This window comes from Podarcis tiliguerta, assembly GCF_965153285.1.
Source record: "Podarcis tiliguerta genome assembly, chromosome: 3".
Classification (NCBI taxonomy): Eukaryota; Metazoa; Chordata; class Lepidosauria; order Squamata; family Lacertidae; genus Podarcis; species Podarcis tiliguerta.
Window position 1 is genome coordinate 86,139,829 of NC_139536.1, and position 20,187 is coordinate 86,160,015.

At 39.1% G+C, this 20,187-nt stretch overlaps 1 protein-coding gene across 6 annotated transcripts in view; it reads left to right on the top strand.

Moving 5' to 3' along the window:
• KHDRBS2 (KH RNA binding domain containing, signal transduction associated 2) overlaps positions 1 to 17,674 on the top strand; it is a 325,396-nt gene extending 307,722 nt beyond the window's left edge. For 2 of the 6 annotated variants that reach the window (XM_083431748.1, XM_083431750.1), the window contains 5 exons: positions 12,597 to 12,701; positions 12,998 to 13,032; positions 13,563 to 13,655; positions 16,022 to 16,092; positions 17,447 to 17,674. The gene's annotated coding sequence lies outside the window, so the exon portion shown is untranslated. Of the gene's footprint in view, positions 1 to 12,596; positions 13,656 to 16,021; positions 16,093 to 17,446 lie in introns of all 6 variants that reach the window. The other 4 variants (XM_083431749.1, XM_083431751.1, XM_083431747.1 and 1 more) reach the window with 2 other exon arrangements.
• Positions 17,675 to 20,187: the final 2,513 nt, after the last annotated feature.

Below are 20,187 nucleotides of genomic sequence, written 5' to 3' on the forward strand. Positions count from 1 at the left end.
AGAAGAATGGGGAATTTCATTAAGGTTTAAAAACTTTTACCAATTTGCTTGTTGCCTATATAAATATTTTAGAATTAGGATTGAAATTATTCATCAGTAAATTGGGTTTGGTGGCACTGCTGTACACAAAGTTGATTAAGCCAAGGCATTTGAGATGATTTCCCAAACCAATTATTTCCCGTCTTTCTTAAATGGCTCCAACATAACACCCAATTTATTTAAACCATTAAGTAGTTGAGACCTTAACTAAAAGCAACTCAGTTACTCAACTGGTGGGTTCACTGCCCTAATTGCACTGAAACTTTACTGTGTGTCCTGATCTACAGGCCCAGAGGAGGGTCTGCGTGAGTGGTTGGATGCAAGGATGCCAAAAATGCCGCAGTGATCAGTTCCAGTGCTTTATTAGAAGAAAGTGCAAGCTTACAAAACCCTGCAAAGCCTTGCTGCTGTTACAGACACAGGATGGACGCTGAAATATGTTAGGCAACCATAGCCCAGTTAACTCACCCCTGGCTTAGAGGCCCCTTTCCAACTCTCCCATCTCTCAGATAAGGGAGTAGCTGACAGTGTAAGAAGCCTTCCCTCTCACAAACAACTAAACCAAAACTCAGGCTTCAAGGTAAGCAGATAAGCAAATATGATCTCATTTTACAGCTCGCACCAGTTAGTCCCCTGGGTTATCTTGACTACCACTATGGCATTTACAGGCCTTCTGGGACATTTGCACCATTTGGTTCCACACTCTGTGTTAGATATATTATGGAATGTAGTTTCCAATCTTGTTAAGTATTATGGTCTTCCCACTTTGCTGTGTGACTTACTGTGATTGTATTAAAGTACCGTATATATAAGTATGTGTGTGTGTATAAGAAAGCTCACTTTCATAAAGGTAAAAAATAATAATACAGCAATTCCAATTCAATTCCTAATCCTTGGTATTTATTAGTTTGAAGGTTTATTTTGGTTACACAAATCTTGTGAAAAGGGCCCATTTACTGCTTGTAGCAAAGAAAAACTGAATCACCTTTGGCATCTAACATTTAATCTTGTCATGAGGAAAGCACCATGCTTCAGATTCAGAAAGCATGAAGGCACTTTCCGGCTTTGGCTCTTTAATCTGTAAATCACAACGGAGGTTTATAGAACAAAGGCCAATTTTAGACCTAAGCAAGCAAAATATACAGCACGCATTCATGCACTAAGATATCAAATGGAGTGAAAAGTTGATTGGACATCAAAACCTTACCTATCCAGAACGAAGTTGCCAAGATACTTTATGTCCTGTCAGAGGATGGTTATTGTCTTTAGAAACTCAATATTTAAATAGGCCTCTAAGGGAATTAGAGGAGGATTCCCATTTTACTGTTGGTTTGTTTATGGTGTTATACCACCTGCCATACAAATATATGGTCAGAGCAGTTCACAATAATTTTAATGCAAGGCTACGTAAGACCTACAGAAATCTTGACCGTGGTTTTATATATTGTGTGTTTAGTTTCCTGAAGTAGACCTTGGGTTGTTGGTTTCCTCCTGCCATGCAGCTATGTTTCAGTAAGAAACATAGGGAATCATTCAAAATTGTATTTCCTCCACCTTTAACATTTTAGTGTTCTGTGTCTACCACCTTATCCTGCTGCCTTTATTGACTAAGCCAAACAGCAAGTGATGAAACAGGGTGATGTACATGCATGTATGAATCAGACTCAATAGGAATCTCTAGCATTAGTGGGCTGTAAACTGAGGTGTAACACATCCTTATTATGCCAGTCTTCACTGGTTCCAGCGAGACTGATTTCTGATAAATGCATTTAGGAATAGATTGGAAGAAACAGGTAATTAAGTACTGTATAGATTCTGGAATTTGCATTTTCATATATAAATATTTTATTTCCTATTACCTGTAGCTTGTCATGTTTGGGGATTTTTCCTTGACCTTTCCCTTGTCAAATGGGTAAACCAATAGAAGGGTTTTGTTATGCTTTACATATGGGAGAACATTCTTTGACACATGCTAGCTGCCAAATATAGCCAAGGACATTCTCATTCAAATGATGAGCCCTGATAAGATGGTTTGCTAATAGTGTTTTAAAGTGGTTGTTTTCAAAATCCTGTTTGACACTTTCTAAGGATGTTTAATCACCATATGAGAAGGCACAATGTAAACATGTAATCAGAAGAATATTACATTATGTTTTACTCTGTTTTAGCAAAGACTACTTTGTAATCATAGATTTAGAGTTCAGTTTTAAACCTGCACGTTGGACATACAGATAGAACAAACTCAAGTGGTCAAAAGCCATGCCTCAATATTGGCCTTCCTTTGGGATACCATTTACAAGTGACAAGAGTGTGTCGAGTTTGGCATGTGTTGATTCAAAAACCCATTCCATCCTATTTCCACAATAATCTAGATATTTAAATAATAATCTTGGTGTGGATGAAAAACAGTAAGTATATTCATTTGAGGCACTTTTAGCCCACTCTTTATTAAAATCAATCCCAGAGCGGGTTACAACAGGTAACTCTTAATACATATTCAACAAGGAAAACCATCAAAAACCTAATCAAAACAATCACAAACAATCAACATCAGCCTGAGTAGACTCCTCCTTCCTTCCAGCTAATTTAACCAACTGTCCTTAAAAGGTGCCTAAAACCCATCAGGGTCAGATCTGATTGAATATGAGAAGGGAGGACATGCTACTACTGAGAACACTCACTATCTTTTAACATATTTGCTAAAAAACACACACACCAAAAATCTATATATTTTCTCTCAAGGCATGCATATCTGAGCATATTAACCTGAGGCTGTGCATTTTGGCATGTTTCTGAGCAGAGAACTATATTGCAACATTTGGAGAGGTGTAGAATCCGAGGGAGAACTGCTTTCCACTCCACACATTATTCCAAGAGGTGTGGATCAAACCAGTTCTTAATGGAATTTGCTGCAAATTCCTCAAGGTTAAAAATAACATTATAAATAATAGGAGCTCACAGGTAAGGAACACCAACCATTGGCCTGCCCCCTCATCTTACATTCCCATGCTTAGTTTTTCCATGACTTAAAAAAAATTTTTGTTGTACATATTTCAACAATCCCAATGTTTGAGAGTCAGTAGCACAGACGTTGTAAAGGTGGAGTGTTGCGGCAAGATGGCTGTTCCGAATTTCCCCACTTTTTAACAGCGGTCATGACCCTCGAGGAGTAACAATGTGTTCATAAAAGTTCTTAAGTGGATACCAAAAACACAAACTAGTGGAAAAATTGTGGTGATCTGTTGTGGAACAATCCCACTGAAGAAGATGAAAGTGGTTATCCAGAGCTCATGGCTGGTTGTGAAGAGGCCTCCATAACAGTTCAAGCTTCAGGGCCCCCAAAATGTAGGCTTCCCACATACACACTATGCTTTATATGCAAGTGGGGAAGAGAAGCAAACAACAACAAAGGGGGGAAAGACGTGAGTCTCCAATGTCACATCTAGTTTGCCCTCAGTCTAAGCCTGTTCAGAGTCTTAATCTGCTAGCAAATATAACTTATAGACAACTGGAATGATTTACTAATATTTATAATCCAAGCTAAGGACATGAGTTTACACTAACCTCTGCTGAAACATCTGAGACAAGCAGAAGCTTTGGGAAGAGCTTCTTGATTACCTGAGACAGTAAGGGGAAGCCACCTTGAATTCCAGCTTCTCCTTGGATTATCTAGCAGTATGGCACCTTGCAAGACACGTAGTCCAGCCATCTCAAACCTCAGTAAAAATCATGTGCAGTTCAACAGAGCATTCTTAATAAGGGAGAGCATTCAAGTCATAGCATTAAAAGAAAACGAAATACTGAATTATATACGCTATGTTATTACTTTGCTACTTGGCTTAGTTGGTGCTAATAATCAGAGCTAGTAGATAGCATTAACCACATGTTTCTGGACACCTCATTCTTTGAGACCGTTCCAACAAGTCCATGTGGCTGTTAGGAAAGCATTAGTCAAGTTCTTTCACAAATCTCCCTAATATTCCTCAAATTTCAGCCCAAAGCTTCCCATATGAATAACCATACCAGATGTCCACACCTCCAGTGCCAGAGGCAAATCATGTGATTCAATTATAATGATATCAAACATCGACATCCCTCATCCAGATAACAATGATTCTTAACATGATAACTGGCAACTCAGCAGAAGGTGGTACCCTTCTGTGCAGGAAAATCTAAGCCACTAAAAGTACACCAATTAAGAGCTTACAAAACCGGATAAGATGAAGCTTATGAGATATTATTACACACATATTTGTTACAAGTTAATGTCTTGGAGATTGACAGGCATCACTACATTCAGGATGTTGTGTGCATATTTTTTTTAAAAAAATGGCATGAGTTAATCCAAGCTCAGATGCATAATAGGAAGAATATGCATCTCCAGTGCTACTTTACAGAAGGCAGGAAAGCATGGGGCAAGGAAGCACAAGACACTTGTATGTCATTACCTTAATTTTTAGGCTACCTCTACCCCATATACACTATGACAATTAACTGTGTGTAGAAGTCTTTATCATATCTGCAATGTTCAGGGATTATATTGTCAAGGAGACTCATTCCCTTCGTTTGCTGGTGATATTTCTATCTTTTATACTAATCAAGCAAGACTCCACAAGTCTCATTATATAGCAGGAAGAACATCTGCTTACTCACGAATTATATTCTCAGTGGATAATAGTAACTCATGCATATAAGCAGTCATGCAAATGTTTGGCCAGATGAATCAGAGAGGTGTAGGGCAAGCCAATTTTATAGCTTGAACACTGACCAAAGAATATTGCATGTTGGTGCCTCCTAAAGGAATCCTTAATCCCTTACTAGATGGCATATCTTTATGATACTATATTTTTGCATCTGCGATATAAAACTACAGTTATTGCCCTTGGTGAACAAGTACTTAATGATAGAAACAACAAATAACTAGAAAAATAATGGAGCACATCTGTGTGCAATACAGATGGTATTGATAAAATAATCTGCCAGCATATGAAACAAAACAAAGATAATGCACAGTAAACAAGACTTCTGAGATCATGTTCACACATTTAGAAAAATAATGGAGCACATCTGTGTGCAATACAGATGGTATTGATAAAATAATCTGCCAGCATATGAAACAAAACAAAGATAATGCACAGTAAACAAGACTTCTGAGATCATGTTCACACATTGCATAATTGAATTGCAGTGCAGTAGCTGAAACTATCATTTTATTCCTTAGCATCAATTACTGTGTGGTGAGTCAGCATTGATCACTGGTGCCCTGTATTCCACACTCAAGAATTACATTCCAAGTGGGCAAATGCCAGCATGTAATGTATCCTCTCCTCCCCCTGAACCCCTAAAATCAACTCTGTAGTGTCCCTGAACACTTCAGAACAGGGTGTCAGAGTGTGGGGGGGTTACAGGGAAAAGACGAGGAAGGGCAGGTCCTATTGTATGAACAGAAATCCACTGCTCAAGTGGAAGTCTGTTCTGAACCTATATGACTTGGGTGTAAATATGAGACCCCGAGCAATTTTTGGTGTACATCTTACCTACCAATCCCTCATCACAACAGAATGCCTATTAGCTAAGAAATAAACATGCCATCTTAAAAAAGGTAAAGGACCCCTGACAGTTAAGTCCAGTTGCGAACGACTCTGGGGTTGCGGCGTTCATCTCACTTTACTGGCCGAGGGAGCCAGCATTTGTCCGCAGACAGTTTTTCCGGGTCATGTGTCCAGCATGACTAAGCCGCTTCTGGCGAAACCAGAGCAGCGCACAGAAACGCTTCCCGCCGGAGCAGTACCTATTTATCTACTTGAACCTTGATGTGCTTTTGAACTGCTAGGTTGGCAGAAGCTGGGACAGAGCAACGGGAGCTCATCCCGTCGCAGGGATTCGAACCACCTACCTTACGCTTGGCAAGCCCTAGGCTCAGTGGTTTAGACCGCAGCGCCACCCGAGTTCCTAAATACCATCTTAAGGACCAACAAATTGATCTGGCAAGTCTTTACCATACTGCAACACTACCTGTTGCTTTTGCTGTAACAGCCTAACATAGCTACCCCTCTGGAAATTATTATGTAAGAGGGGGTTCACGCATTGTATTAATTGTGTGGTTTGCCAGATCATGAGTACCACTTGATTCTAATTCTAATGCACTTAAATTAGCATTACTGTAATTGAGGGGAATCTGGAATATGAGGTACTTGAGCTTCTGTGTGGTTTACAGTTAAAGTAACATATGAACTAGCCCTCAGTAGGAATAAGATTGAAATTCAGGTTGAGTTTCGTATGTGATTTATATTACCTGTGCACTTTTCATAGCCTCTCTTACTGAGAAAGCATTATTATAGCATCAAAATGTTATGCAAACTGGGATTATATAAACCCTCATTACTGAGCCATTCAGTTCCTCAGCACTTAACATCAGTAAGCTGTACTTTTAATTAATCTTCTACTGGCATCTATCCCTGCAAAAAACCATCACTCATTCTACAATCATTTCTGGAAAGTGGGATCACCTTTTCACTGCTGATGGGCAAGTCCAAGCCTACAAAAGGTTCTGGAACAGAACAGTAAGACATATTCAAAACACCAAGAAATATCTCTTGTCTTTCAAGCCCAGAATACTTCTGGGTGCTGAGAGAATCTCAATTAGATGAGCTCTCATCTCCCTCCTCTTTGCAATGCTTAGAACTCAACTTAAACTTAAATGTTTTCCTTTTCTTTTCCAAAGTACACTCTGCAGAATGGAAATACAAATGTCCAGATATATTTTTGTCAATACTCCCCTTCTAATGCAACACTATTTGTCTTTTGATTTAGACTTTATTAAAAACACATTAAAATAAAAAGCTAACATCAGAGGTGATCAATGAAGTAGAAGCAAGCTACTACAACCAAATTTTTCAGCTTTGTAAGCAATAGTACTAAATACGTCGATTCAGAAGTAATAACCACTGAGTACAATTGAAGCTACTCCCAAGTAAGAGAAAAGGATTGAATTTTAATTATTCGTATTAAAATATATCCTGCTCTTTTGGGTGCTGTCTTTGTGCTTTTAGATTGAACCTCATTGTGTTCTTTTGCTATTTCATTCATGCGCAGAACCATAGGGCAGAGTGCAAAAATTCATAGCAAGTCCAATAAAATCCAACAAACCATGAAACAGTGAAATGGGTTGTCAGACCCATGTCAAGGGTCAAGTTATCCAGTCCATGATATCAGACAGACATTAGCTGAAGCCTCTCTAGGAATTTTTGAGAAAAGTTTTAAGAATTCTAACCCAAATTCTCAATAAATGAAGCTTCAGAAGTGTTTTCAAAGAGTTTACTGAGAGAGACTACAGAAATGAAAAAAATAATATTGAAGTTTATCAAGCTTAGTGTCCAAGAGAGATTGGAAAAGTGGGGCTGACAGAATTCGGAACACCATATAGGATGCGGTGAGAGAGACTGGGGTTTTATTTTCTCTTTGTGCTGCCATAGTTTTCTTTGAGTGCTTAAAATCAGCTTCATTTTCTCTGTAAGTATGATACTAGAACAGTAGGATTTCTTTCAGAAAACAAAATGTTATATTCCATGCTAGACAGGCAGATCAAATCTGCATTTACTCCCAAAATATCACTTTAGTGCTATGGTAATTATTTTTGTAAAATAAAAAATAGTAGTACCATACATTGCATAATCTGAATACCATATTGTGCTATGAAGTAGGGAAACTACCAACGTTATCTAGAACAAGTTTCATACAATGCCCACCAAATCTGTTTCTCAATTTCACATCAACGGAGCTGGACAGATCCAAGTTCTCTTTCAAAGTGAATGGAAGCATTATAGTGGTGGAGGAACTGAGAGGTGTGTGTATTGTAGCTTCTGCAGTAAATCTCTGAACAGGCACTCAATAGAAGAGTTTTCTATGAACACACTTTAGCTATATGCATAAACATTAATTTCCAATGTTCCTTCACCCTCTATTGTGACAAAGAAACAGATAAAAAGATAGTTCTACATAGATGAAAGGTTGGAGAGAGCCTGCTGTCAGGAGCACGCTTTGCTCTATAGCTCCAGTTAAGTTTCTGAATAGAATGCTACAGTAAAGCATACAGTTGAATAAAGATTGTGCCTGTCCCTCAGTTCAAACCCTTATCTTAGGTACCAGGACTTTGGGATCCTTTAATGTCTCCTTCATGAGCAAATAATTGCAGTTCACTTTAATGGGCCAAAATTCCAGGGACACTTGCACAAGGGACAAAAGTAACTGGCCCTACACTAATGAAATTAGGTGGCTTCCCTATCCTCACACAGTGACAGCAAATACACAGAGACCTCCTCCGCCTCCTCCTAGTGATCCTTACACTATAAGTACCCTCCCTCCACACATACACACCTGCTGTTATGCTAGGCATTTTGCTAGTTCCCTAAGGATAATATTATTTTTGAAGTTCTGAGCTTGAGGACCAGCTTACTGGGCAGCAGCTGTCGAGATGGAATGGAACAAAACAAGCTGGAAGGGTAACCAATATGAAAGGCTCTCATATTAAAATGCAATAAAACATTTGTTCTTACCTTACAACAGCTTCTAGCTTTGTTCAATTATACAAAGAACTGGTAGCAGATTTGGCAGCTAGGGTGAATTAGATGGAAGTTTCTGGAATTCAAAGGCTTTGTTCATGCAGGATCTATTTAAAGGATGAATGGAGATAAGAAACATCTTGTCACAACAAATTGGGAAAGAACAACAAACAAAATGGCTCAGCTTTTAGGGGTGGGCTTAACTTAAACACAGAACCTATAAACAAGTGCTGGCTACAGTGCTGTCATGTGGTTTAACATGCATTAACTAGAAGCTTAAGAGAAGGAAACGCATTTGCTTTTCTCCAACAAGAAAACAAACACAGTAAGGTATAGCTCAGAAGAACTGTTTAATGGAGACAGATTCTGCACAGCCATGTTCAGATCAGGACCTATATCTGTTAAAATTAGCAATGATTGTGTTTTTCATCTAATCAAACACAAGCTGCTTCATTCTAGGGAAAGCCCTTGGCTTCCAAGTATGCCATGACAAATCTTGTCTCATTTGAAACCTTCATTGCAGATTGTGTATTATTATAAAGATGCGACCTCTATTTCAGTTTGAATACACAATACAGTGGTGCCTTGGGTTACATATGCTTCAGGTTACATACGCTTCAGGTTACAGACTCCGCTAACCCAGAAATAGTACCTCGGGTTAAGAACTTTGCTTCAGGATGAGAACAGAAATCATGCTCCGGCGGCGCAGCGGCAGCAGGAGGCCCCATTAGCTAAAGTGGTGCTTCAGGTTAAGAACAGTTTCAGATTAAGAACAGACCTCCGGAACAAATTAAGTACTTAACCCAAGGTACCACCATAAATTAAAGTATAAGCAACAACATTATACTAAGTAAGACTACTTAACCTGTTGAGCCCATTACTGCATATTCTGATAAGCCAGTGGCCTCTTTGAAGTTTGAGGCAGAAGTTTATCCCAGCCTGCTACTGGGAATTCTTTAAGAGGAGGCATGCCAGGGATTCAGCCTGGGATTTGTCTACCAAAGCTTGGACTTTTTACACAGTGCAATGTGGGAAGAATTAGTAAGTTGATCCATTCACGTCTGAATACAGGGCAGTTTATGCACAGGGGCACCACCATATTTACAAGTGACTTCTTTCCTAACACAGATATCAGTTTGCTGACTGTGTGGACTACACTGCCAGCAAAAATCCATCAGCCATGCATGGCAGCTCCCACCCCCACCCCCACCCCTGTAAACTCCCTGTTTTTATTGCCTGTCTAGCACTGCAAACAACAGGTGAAGTTCTCCACCCTCCAGCAGGCCACAGTACAAGTAAGGTGGGCTGTATTGGCTTTTGTGGTTAAAATTTCTTTAAGCCTGTTTTAGAATGCGGACAGCATTGTGCTTTCACTATACGTACAAGAAAAGTAGTAAAATACCAGCCTATGAAAGCAACCAGTGTTTAAGCAGTGACATTGCTTAAATATGACATGCATATAGGGTGGGGGTTTTTTAATGTCAGGCAAATAACCCAGGAAATAAAAATATGTTTTGCACCCTCCTCAATGGTTCTTTTAATGTGCAGCAACCCCATAAAATCTGACTTTATTTATTACACGTAATAAAACTGTGATGTTAAACTAATCAAATACAAATCAGTCCAACTGCATAATTTTCGATGAAGAGGTGCTTAGGAGCAGCAAAATGAACTCCAAAATGGCTCATTGCCTCTTAATCAAAGGCAGTCAGCATCAAACATCAGCCAGTCAGGTGATAACTTTGTCATTGCTCTGCCGCCTTCTCAGATGGAAGTTGTCAGAAAGGCCTGACAGCTTTTAAAACACGCCAACTCATTTGTCTCTGTTGAGGAACAGACCCTGTGATCTATTGGTGTCTCTAGGAGATTAGGAAGAAAGACTACTATATTATTATAGTGGTGCCATTAAAACAGATTTACTGTGTGTCTATCAAGGAGCATTAATGATATAAAAATACATGTAATTTCCGATAAGAATTTTTTGTCAGCCTTCAAGTCTGGTTCTTTTCTTGTCTAATTTTGTCCAGTTACTTTGGGGTACACAAGAATATTAATGATTAATTGCCTTGGCGCAGGAAAAGCACAGGCTTGTAATATATCATTAGAAACTAGAGATCAAGAAGACGGAATGAAAAAATCTTGGATGAATATATTACTGCTATATGCAGTTAACAACAGCGGCTCGAAATCATTTGCGTTCAGAACCTGCAGTGGCACCTCTTCATTGAAAGCATATTATTTATGTTAATTTTACACAGCCTACTAGGGCTTCATACAAAAGAGAAGGTGTTTAATTAATAGGCACCAAAGCAATAGCAGAAAGTCTGTCTTTGAACTCTCATTTTTAATCAGTGTAACCACTTCCGCATAGATGGAGGAAGAATTATGATAAGGGATAGATCATCTCTATGTTATAAAGGGCAACTTGACATCACAGGGATAAGACTCAGCAGTATGGTGAACTTAGTGTCACCTTTATATGACTTGGGATGCCCAACTCATCTCTATTTTACTTGACAATAATTTCAAGCAAGGCTATAAAGAAGACAGGCAGACCTTTTGTCTCTCTCTAGATTTCATCTTCATTCCATTTTGACAATTAATACTACAACCACTGCCATTCTCAATTTATTTATATACCTCATTTCCCACAAGTGAACCTGTGTTCAGAGCAGTTCACCCAAAAATCAAAGTCTAAACACTGCCACACAATAAAAACAAAACAATGCCTAGTAAGATACATTTTTACTGCAGCATAACACTAAAAAATAATGATCAGCAATTACCAATTAAGATTTCATTAGATACACATAAAACACTAAGGAAGGCCGCAGCTTACCAACAGGCCAGTTATCCATTAAGCAACTCACTTCTGATGGCTCCTAGAGCTGGAAGGTGGGGCCACGCAGGTGAAACCAACCATCCCTGATGGTAAATCACAGGTGCTCTCTGCTCACAATTCTTGCTATGGAAATAGCTCCCCTCTGAAGGCTCTTACTGCACACAGTTGTTTTTTTCTGAGGGCTCCTAAGGCTGGAGGGTGGGGCAAGGTGTAAAAAAAAAAGCCCATCCCCTGATGGCCAACAAACATCCCTCAAAATGTCAGGAGGTGGAGAGTGAATCTCATAGGGAGCCTGCAAGTAAGAAATTATTTACGGATTCCTTCCCCCACCCCCCTAGCTCTTTTTAAAATATCAGCTGGGTTATCATTAAGCTTCAGAGGTTCTTAAATTGCTTCTTGGAGTTTATTTGTCAAATAACTCATGGTATAAAAGTAGCACCATAAACATTAATTGAGCAGCCATTAAGCAGGATGGCTGTTTGTTTTTGGTTGATAGAGAACATAAAGCTTCACACCCTGTGGTGGAAAACAATTAGATGTGATGATGAAGGTGCTGTTAAATACCACTCTTACCACCCTTTTGATATCAGTTTAGCTGTGCAAGAATAGCAAACAGCTGTAGTCAGAAAGCATGCAGAAGTGATAGGAAGACATATTTTTACTGTCATGTCAAAGTCTGTTATGAATGGCATAAGAGTTTCTAATGCTTTATGCTAATGGCAGTGACTAATGATAGTCATTATCTCCATTTATACTCATAAAAATCTTTCTCCGGGGAGACTGATCATAACTAGAATACTGTTTAAAATTAAGCTATTTCCCCCTCTAAAATACAGGATGTAAAAATGACTTAAATACAAGAGGTTGGCTGACCAATTTATTTTGTTTTGAGTGTGTTTGACAACTGCAGCTGTTACTTTGCCACCTGCTGACTTTGCGTTTAGGAATGTGGTATATTTATATGTATCCTTGGACATTCTGTCCTGGAAAGCTCAGCCCAGGGGGTAATATAGGTGAAACGTGCAGCGGAAAATCAACATGAAGTATAAATTTGACATTGCCATGTCTGAAGTTTCAATTTCTTTTTTTTAACAAGGACACTGAATTTCCTCATCCATTTCTGATTTCGGTTATGAATTCTGCTTACTTGACAGGTACAGAGCACTTCATTATATGCACGCTCAGAAACCCTTAAACGGATGAGGCAGCTATTTGCATCTGATAGGAGCTAAGTGGGACATTAAATTAATGCCAAACAAGTGAGTGCTCATTTTGGTTTCATTATAAATGGCTGCAGTACAGCAGTAATGTGTTGACTCTTATGTGCTGACAACTTCTATATTTCTTCTAAACTTCCCTGAGAGCTAGACATGGAGGAATAAATTGCTACTCTAGATGATAAAATTAGGAGGAGATATATTCACAATAATTGCACATAGATCTCCCAAAATACACCAAAGTCTGGAAAAAAGTGTTAGTGGATTACTGGTTTTCATGAAGGTTTGTTGACATGGATATGCATTTTCATATTCAACTATATCCCCACTTGTTTTAGGAGACATCCCAATTTTAGGAGAACATCAACCATGGGTAGGTATTCCATGTTCACTTCACACCTTGTATATCGGTAAGATATGTGCAGTGTAACTTGCATTAACACAATTTTATATCATTCATGAAAAATTATTGTTGTTGTTGTTACTCATATGTTGAAGGCAAGAGGATATTTGAACAATTTGCATCCACCTGAGCCACAGTCCCCTTGTTTAGCTTTAAAGAAATAATAATAAGAAACACGAGTCTTTGGTTGAGTAAATAAAATAAAAACCAGGAAAATAAGTAGTTTGTAGCTAACCTTTAGATATCAATTGTGTGAACCATATATTACCTTTTCCTATAGTAGATTGACATTGGGAACATATGAAGCACCATGCAGTCCTCAGGTATTAAATTCCAGCTAGCTTTAACAATATCCAAGCCTTATATGAGAACCAAATAATTTGAAATGGATATGCAGGTGGTAAATGAACAAATCACAAACCAGAGGGAAATGGGAATCTTTTTTGTTGTTTATGTTTTCTTCTCATTGTAAAAGTAGATTGTTCTCTTTGCTTTTGAAGTAACTTGTTCCAGAATGAACCAAAGGCCACAACATGTATGAGAGATATTTGAGTATTTGGTTGCGTGCATCTACCACCATAACATTCCCCAGTGTAGGTGAATTTATTTTGGTTTGGTAAAGCCAAATTTATTTTGATTTGGAAATAGGAGCTATTTATTTACAGTTATTTTTGTACAGTTGGGATATTGTGCATAGAAAATACATATGTTTACATTCAGTTATGTTTTCTCCCCTTTCCTGATCTCTTTATCATAGAACTTGTTCTCCGTGCATTTCTTTTCCTTCCTCCTTCCTTCCTCTTGCTCAGAACTCAAAACAAACCACACACACACACACACACGAATGAATGAATGAAATTAGGCAAAAAGCCCCACAAAAAACCACCCAGGGGCTACCTACCTGTTGTTGCTGAAATGTGTTTACGTATCTCCTATGTAACACTTTGTAAATGTACTAAGTGGCTGAAGTTTCATTCCAATCAGCAAGAGCCATATGGATCCATTATATGACTGGCTGGTTTTATAGCAGGTTTAAGGAAACTGTTTGTGATATTTAAGCAGGCATGGAGTATTTTTAGGAGCTTCATGCATTCCCTTTCCCTGCACAAGTATTAAAGCATGTGTTGCGATCATAAATACCCAATGCCTTATTACATCTAGGCACTCTACTCTCAGGCCAAGACATTATGGACAAGGAAGCTCAGAAGGGTACATTTCCTGACAGCTATAAATTCTAATTGGGGGGATCAACTTTAAGTTTAGTTACAAGTTTAAATTTACTTTAGCAGCTTTAAATGTTTAACTCATTTTAAAAAATACTTTCTAGCCACTGTGAAAAGTGGTGACAGTGCAGGCACTCTCCAAGGTTACCTTACCCAGAATGCCTCACTCTGGGGAAGGACCCCCCCCCCCTTATTCAAACAAGACATGAGTATGGAATAGGCACCTTGTTCATATAACCTGACTGCATAAGCTGACACTAACCACACAACCTATCACTGCCCATAGGAGCCAACTCCTATGGGCCAAGGTACCTTCACACACACACAATAAAATATTTGAGGGTGCTCGCCCCGCAGAGTTAATGAGCACTGCCATTCAAATGTGCTGTTTGTGCCACATCTTCAGTTTGATTATGTGGGGTGGAGCTTACCTGCCCCCATTTATTTCCTACTCAAGTTGGCACTCCTATCACTGCCTATGGCATTGGGAATGTAATAACTGCAGAGTCAAAGTCACTCCAAAGTCAAGCAACTTTATCCTGAAACTGTGTAGCCAGTTTCCACTGTGTAGCCACAGTGGGAATCAGTAAGCTCTGGACCACCTGAAATAACTCCATCTATCAACTACCAGAGGATGCAATGCAAATTGAGAAATGAGCCTTCTTCACAGCCTGCACTGCCACACTGGAGGCATGATTATGTGCACTAACCAGGGTTCATTCAGCTTCGGAACCAGAACTGAGCCACTTACTTAAACAAAAACAACCATTTGCTTGGCTTACTTCATAGCCCGCCACTCCCCAGAATAAGAAGGAGCCACTCAGGCTCCACGACACCATCCAGGACACTTGGAAACAATCGTATCAATGGCTCGTTTCATCTTGCTATTCCATAGCAAAACCAGAGCTTTGATAGTATTGCCAGCTATCTCTGCTTGAAGATCACCCAGAACATTCAGGAACTCCTCAGTTTCCATCAGTCTCCAAGGGTGGGCCATTTGAACAGGTCCAGCACCCTTACATGGGAAAATTGCCACTACTAGCCTTCTCCCAAGGTTGTTCCAAGCAACTAATATGAAGTGGAACTTGGAGATTCCATATAAGCGTAATGGATAATAGCCATTGGTAGACCATTGATGAATGGCCTCTGAATCCATCTTTGTCTACACAAACGATCATAGTACCCCTTCATTGTCAGATAAGAACAAGTACTGTTTACAAAGGTCAAAAAGGATCTAGAACTATTCTTCTCTTCTATAATCAGTTAGTTAGTATACATAATGAAATCTTACCAAGCCTAGGATTCATATATTACTAAACTCCTAATGTAATTACATCCATTGATGCCTAGGCATAATCTGTTCCTCAACATTATAATTAGGCTTGCATTGTTAATGCTGTTTCCTAATTTTCAATTCTAAAAGCATAGCTATACCCAAATATATGTTTTCTATCATTTTAGCCAGCAGCTTCTGGAGATGAATAAATTTCCCAGTTTGTTCCTTAATGGGCATTTCACTCTGCTTGAATCTCAGTTTAGAGAAGTATCTAATATTAATTCTGGAATTTGAGGGTGTACAGGCATCATAAATGTCATTTTTCCTTTAACATGAACTTTTGGGTAAAAGTAATATTTGATGTTGAACACTAATAGTACAGGATATAGTAACATCTGAAACTCGAAAATGAGTATAGATTAATTTCTCAGGCTTTATTCCTTCTTAAATCTCTTTCTAGGAGACAGAGATGAAACTTTCAAGGGAGAAAGATGGGAAGAGCTGACAAGCAGATGTTCCCAAGGCCTGCATGTAAGCCGCCATGGGAAACTGTTGAAGGGTGGGCTAGAAATTAACAAGTGATCCATCAATATGACACCTGCAACCAAACTATGCATGACAACTCTAGAATTAATCTGCTTTGCTTTTACCTGATATTTTGAGCCTATTAACAATAAATTTATTTTACATAAATATAACTGGGAAATCAACTGTACTCAGGGAACTTCTCCATCACAGCAATCCAAAAGGGGAGGAGAAAGCTTCTGTGGGATCAAGATTCAATCCTCCAGCTTTCAATCATTTTTAAAGGCAAAGCTCACGCTTCTGTTACCCATTGTTTAATCATAATAACGATTAAGATAACAACATGCCAAAAAATGCACCGTTACAAGATCGGAGGGGCATATTTATCAGTATTTCTGACAGCATTTGTCCGACCATGTGAACACTCCAAGTGTTCACCCTTCTGTTTTATCAGGGTACCTGATCACATAAAGGGTTTTGTTCGCTTTCAAGCAAACACAAGTGGGAACCCTCTGCAGACCTTCCATCCTCAACATGGGGATGGCTGGGGACTGAGCAGATGGATTGTCATGAACAGGGATGTTGAGGGTGGGGTTGCATCTACGTCCCTGCCCCCCAAGCCCAGATTTCATGTGCTTAAGCAAATGCATGAACCTGCTTCTGTTTACTGTGCAATCGTATACATCATAAGAAATAAGCCGCAATGTGGGACTAACTCCCAGGGAAATGTGTATAGTATTGCGAGAGGAAACCTAAAACTGCCAGAAGTACTATCAGTGTTTTGCTAATTGCTCTGCTTTTCAGTATACAATGAATTAAAATACAACTTTGGCAAGAGATAATTTGCTTAAATACCCCTCTAATAAATACTTGCTAGTATTATTTTATTATTATTTGCCTCCTTTAATATATTTAGTTTCTCGTAACACCATCTATAAATGACTGTATTTGTAGCATCGGAACCAGAGATAGGGAACCTGCGACGCTACAGATGCGGTTGGATTACAACTTCCATCATCCCTGACCTTCCATCAACCCTGGCCGTGTTGACTGGGACTGATGAGAGCTGGAATCCAAGAACATTTGGAGAGCCACATCAATCACTGACCTCCGTCACTGAGCACAGATAAACACTGAAGCATGACAAGGGGGGCACAGAATATTTAAATATTAAGGCATCTGCATTTGCACACTAGTGAACTGAATCTGGAGTGCTTTGTCATCCCCATTAGGCCATGGTGATGGAATATCAAAAACGTTTGTATATCTTGTTTGTATTGAACTGCACAGGTATACTGGCGTTTCCACTGTGTCGTCTATAATTAATGACTGACCGAATCTAATTCCACTGTTTCCACAGGCTAGTGACAGCTGTAAACCAGAAAGAAATGCAGTGCCCAACAAATCAAAACACTGTGTTTGGAAAAGGTCAAGATTATCTTCGCCGCTTTAGCATTCCAAGGAGAAATGACTGGAACCTTTTGACATCCTTCTACCCCAAGGAGCAGGGGGGAAGATAAAGGCAAAAACTGTAACAAAGTGGGAAAAAGAGAATAACAAATAAATCTTTTACAAGTGTTGTGAAAAATGAAGTCTGTGTGCATTACTCTTAGTGGGGAAGGCATCCGATCGCCCAGGACCATAATGTGTTTTACTTGAGTGGCGCTATATCTTACATTTTGTAGGAATGCTACTAATTACATTAGTTTAATTGTATTGCAAGGATTAAAAGTACTTCCCTTCTACATGGGACAAGGTTATCAGTTAAACACATCACAGGCCATAGTCACATGATATTACCTCCGTTTAATAATTGCACTGCAAGATGATTAAAACTAGAGAAAAAATATTTTAAAAGTATATTGAAAAAACATGTTTATGGCCTAAAAGACAGGTGCTGGGGACAAACCGAGGAACAGTGTGAACTTCACATCCTGTATGCCAGGCATAGGTAAACTCGGTCCTCCAAAGGTTTTGGGACTACAACTCCCATCATCCCTGACCACTGGTCCTGTTACCTAGGGGTGATGGGAGTTGTAGTCCCAGAACATCTGGAGGGCCGAGTTTGTCTATGCCTGCTGTATGCCATGAAGCACCCAACACTTTAGTGCCCACTAAGGTCTCTGCCCCTCCTGGTTTTTATTTTATTTTTTTGTATGTTGGGCAGTGGCAGGGCTGGCTGATGAGACAAATGCAGGCCTCCCGCTACCCAGATCTCTGGAAGAGAAAGAAAGTGGTTGGGCCTAGTCTTCCAGCCCCCCTTCAAAAGTCTTTAGAAAAGTAGGAAGAAAAGGCGCCCCAATTGCTGTATGGTAAGTTTGGTGGAAGGGTGAGCAAGTGTGTGACTATTTTTCCTGGGATGTTTTTAAGGGTGCGTGTTGCCACCTTTTTAGGGTATCGTGTTGGAGGTGAAGTGTTTTGCCTGTTTTTAATTCTTGAGCTAGTTTCTTTGGAGGTTCTATGTTTTCTTTTGGGATCCCTGCAGGCTGCAATTCCTGGCCCATTTGGTAGTGAGAATGTAGGCCTTTATTTTCCCAGATGTTCAGTACAATTTTAAATGGGCCACAGAGAACATTTTCAATTACAGCTTTACCTATGGTGATTCACCCATAGTGGTTGCCCCCCTTATTCACCTCTTCTCTTGATATTATATTCATCAAATGATGAATATCCTCATGTAAACTGACCCTAAAAAAGCAGTGTTGAAACTGGGCAGATTCATTTATTAAGATCAGATCAATATAATTTATATCCTGCTTTCCCAACAAAAATCTGGTGCCAAAGGCAGCCAACAACAATAATATTCTGGCAAAATATTTCAAATGCATTCAAGATCTGATTAAAACGCTTTCTTAACAACATTTGTTCTACAGGATGGTAAAACAGGTCTAGATTCTCAACTGTTTTTTCAAAATTCAATCAGTAGAAATACAGGAGGAGAAATATTATGATTTGCATTTAAGCTCTAATTAGCTCTTAGCAATCTGGCAGATACTTGATTAGGGAAAACAATTCAATAAATTCCCCCTACAATGCAATTGTATACATGTCTACTTAGAAAAAAATCACCTTGAGCTCAGGCTGCAATTGTATACTCATTTACATGAGTGTAAGCCACATTAAACTGAGTAGGACTTACTCCTGAGTAAACATGTATAGGCCAGTGCTGCTAATGTGGTTTACATAGAATCACAGAATCATAGAGTTGGAAAGGCCCCAATGGTCATCTAGTCCAACCCCTGCAATGCAGGAATCTCAACTAAATTATCCATGATCATGACAGATGGCCACATGTTGTATTCAAACCAAGTCAAAGCTTTATTTGGAAATAATGTTACTGGAATACTTTTAAATATTTGAAGATATGACAGCTTAATAACTAAATTGTTCGCATTTTTAAGTGGGGGTGTAGAATCAAAGCATGGAAAATGGTTAATATAGTCATTTTAGCCTGTCCAAAGATCAATGCTTTTTTATTTATTATACAGTGGTACCTCGGGTTACATACACTTCAGGTTACATACGCTTCAGGTTACAGACTTCGCTAACCCAGAAATAGTACCTCGGGTTAAGATTTTTGCTTCAGGATGAGAACAGAAATCGTGTGGTGGCGGCACGGCAGCATCAGGAGGCCCCATTAGCTAAAGTGGTGCTTCAGGTTAAGAACAGTTTCAGGTTAAGAACGGACCTCCGGAACGAATTAAGTATGTAACCAGAGGTACCACTGTACAGTACATTCATTCATGCTTCCCAGGAATAGTCACATGAAAAAGTTAATTAGTACTACAACTCTGAAGCTGCCTATTTGACCTGTATTGTATCCATTCATTATGCTACTAGTAAATTTTATGGAACAATGATTTTTAAAATAAATTGCACATTTCCCATTGAAAAATATACATCGGTACCTCAGTTGTCAAACACTTCGGAAGGCGAACATTTCGGTTTTCGAACGCCGGAAACCAGGAAATGCTTCTGTTTTTGAATGCACTTCGGAAGTCGAACGGCTTCTGAGGCATGTTTCTCAATTTTCTCAGTTGAATTTGCTAACTGCCCATTGCGCCACAGTTGTCAAATATTTCAGAAGTCAAACTGTCTTCC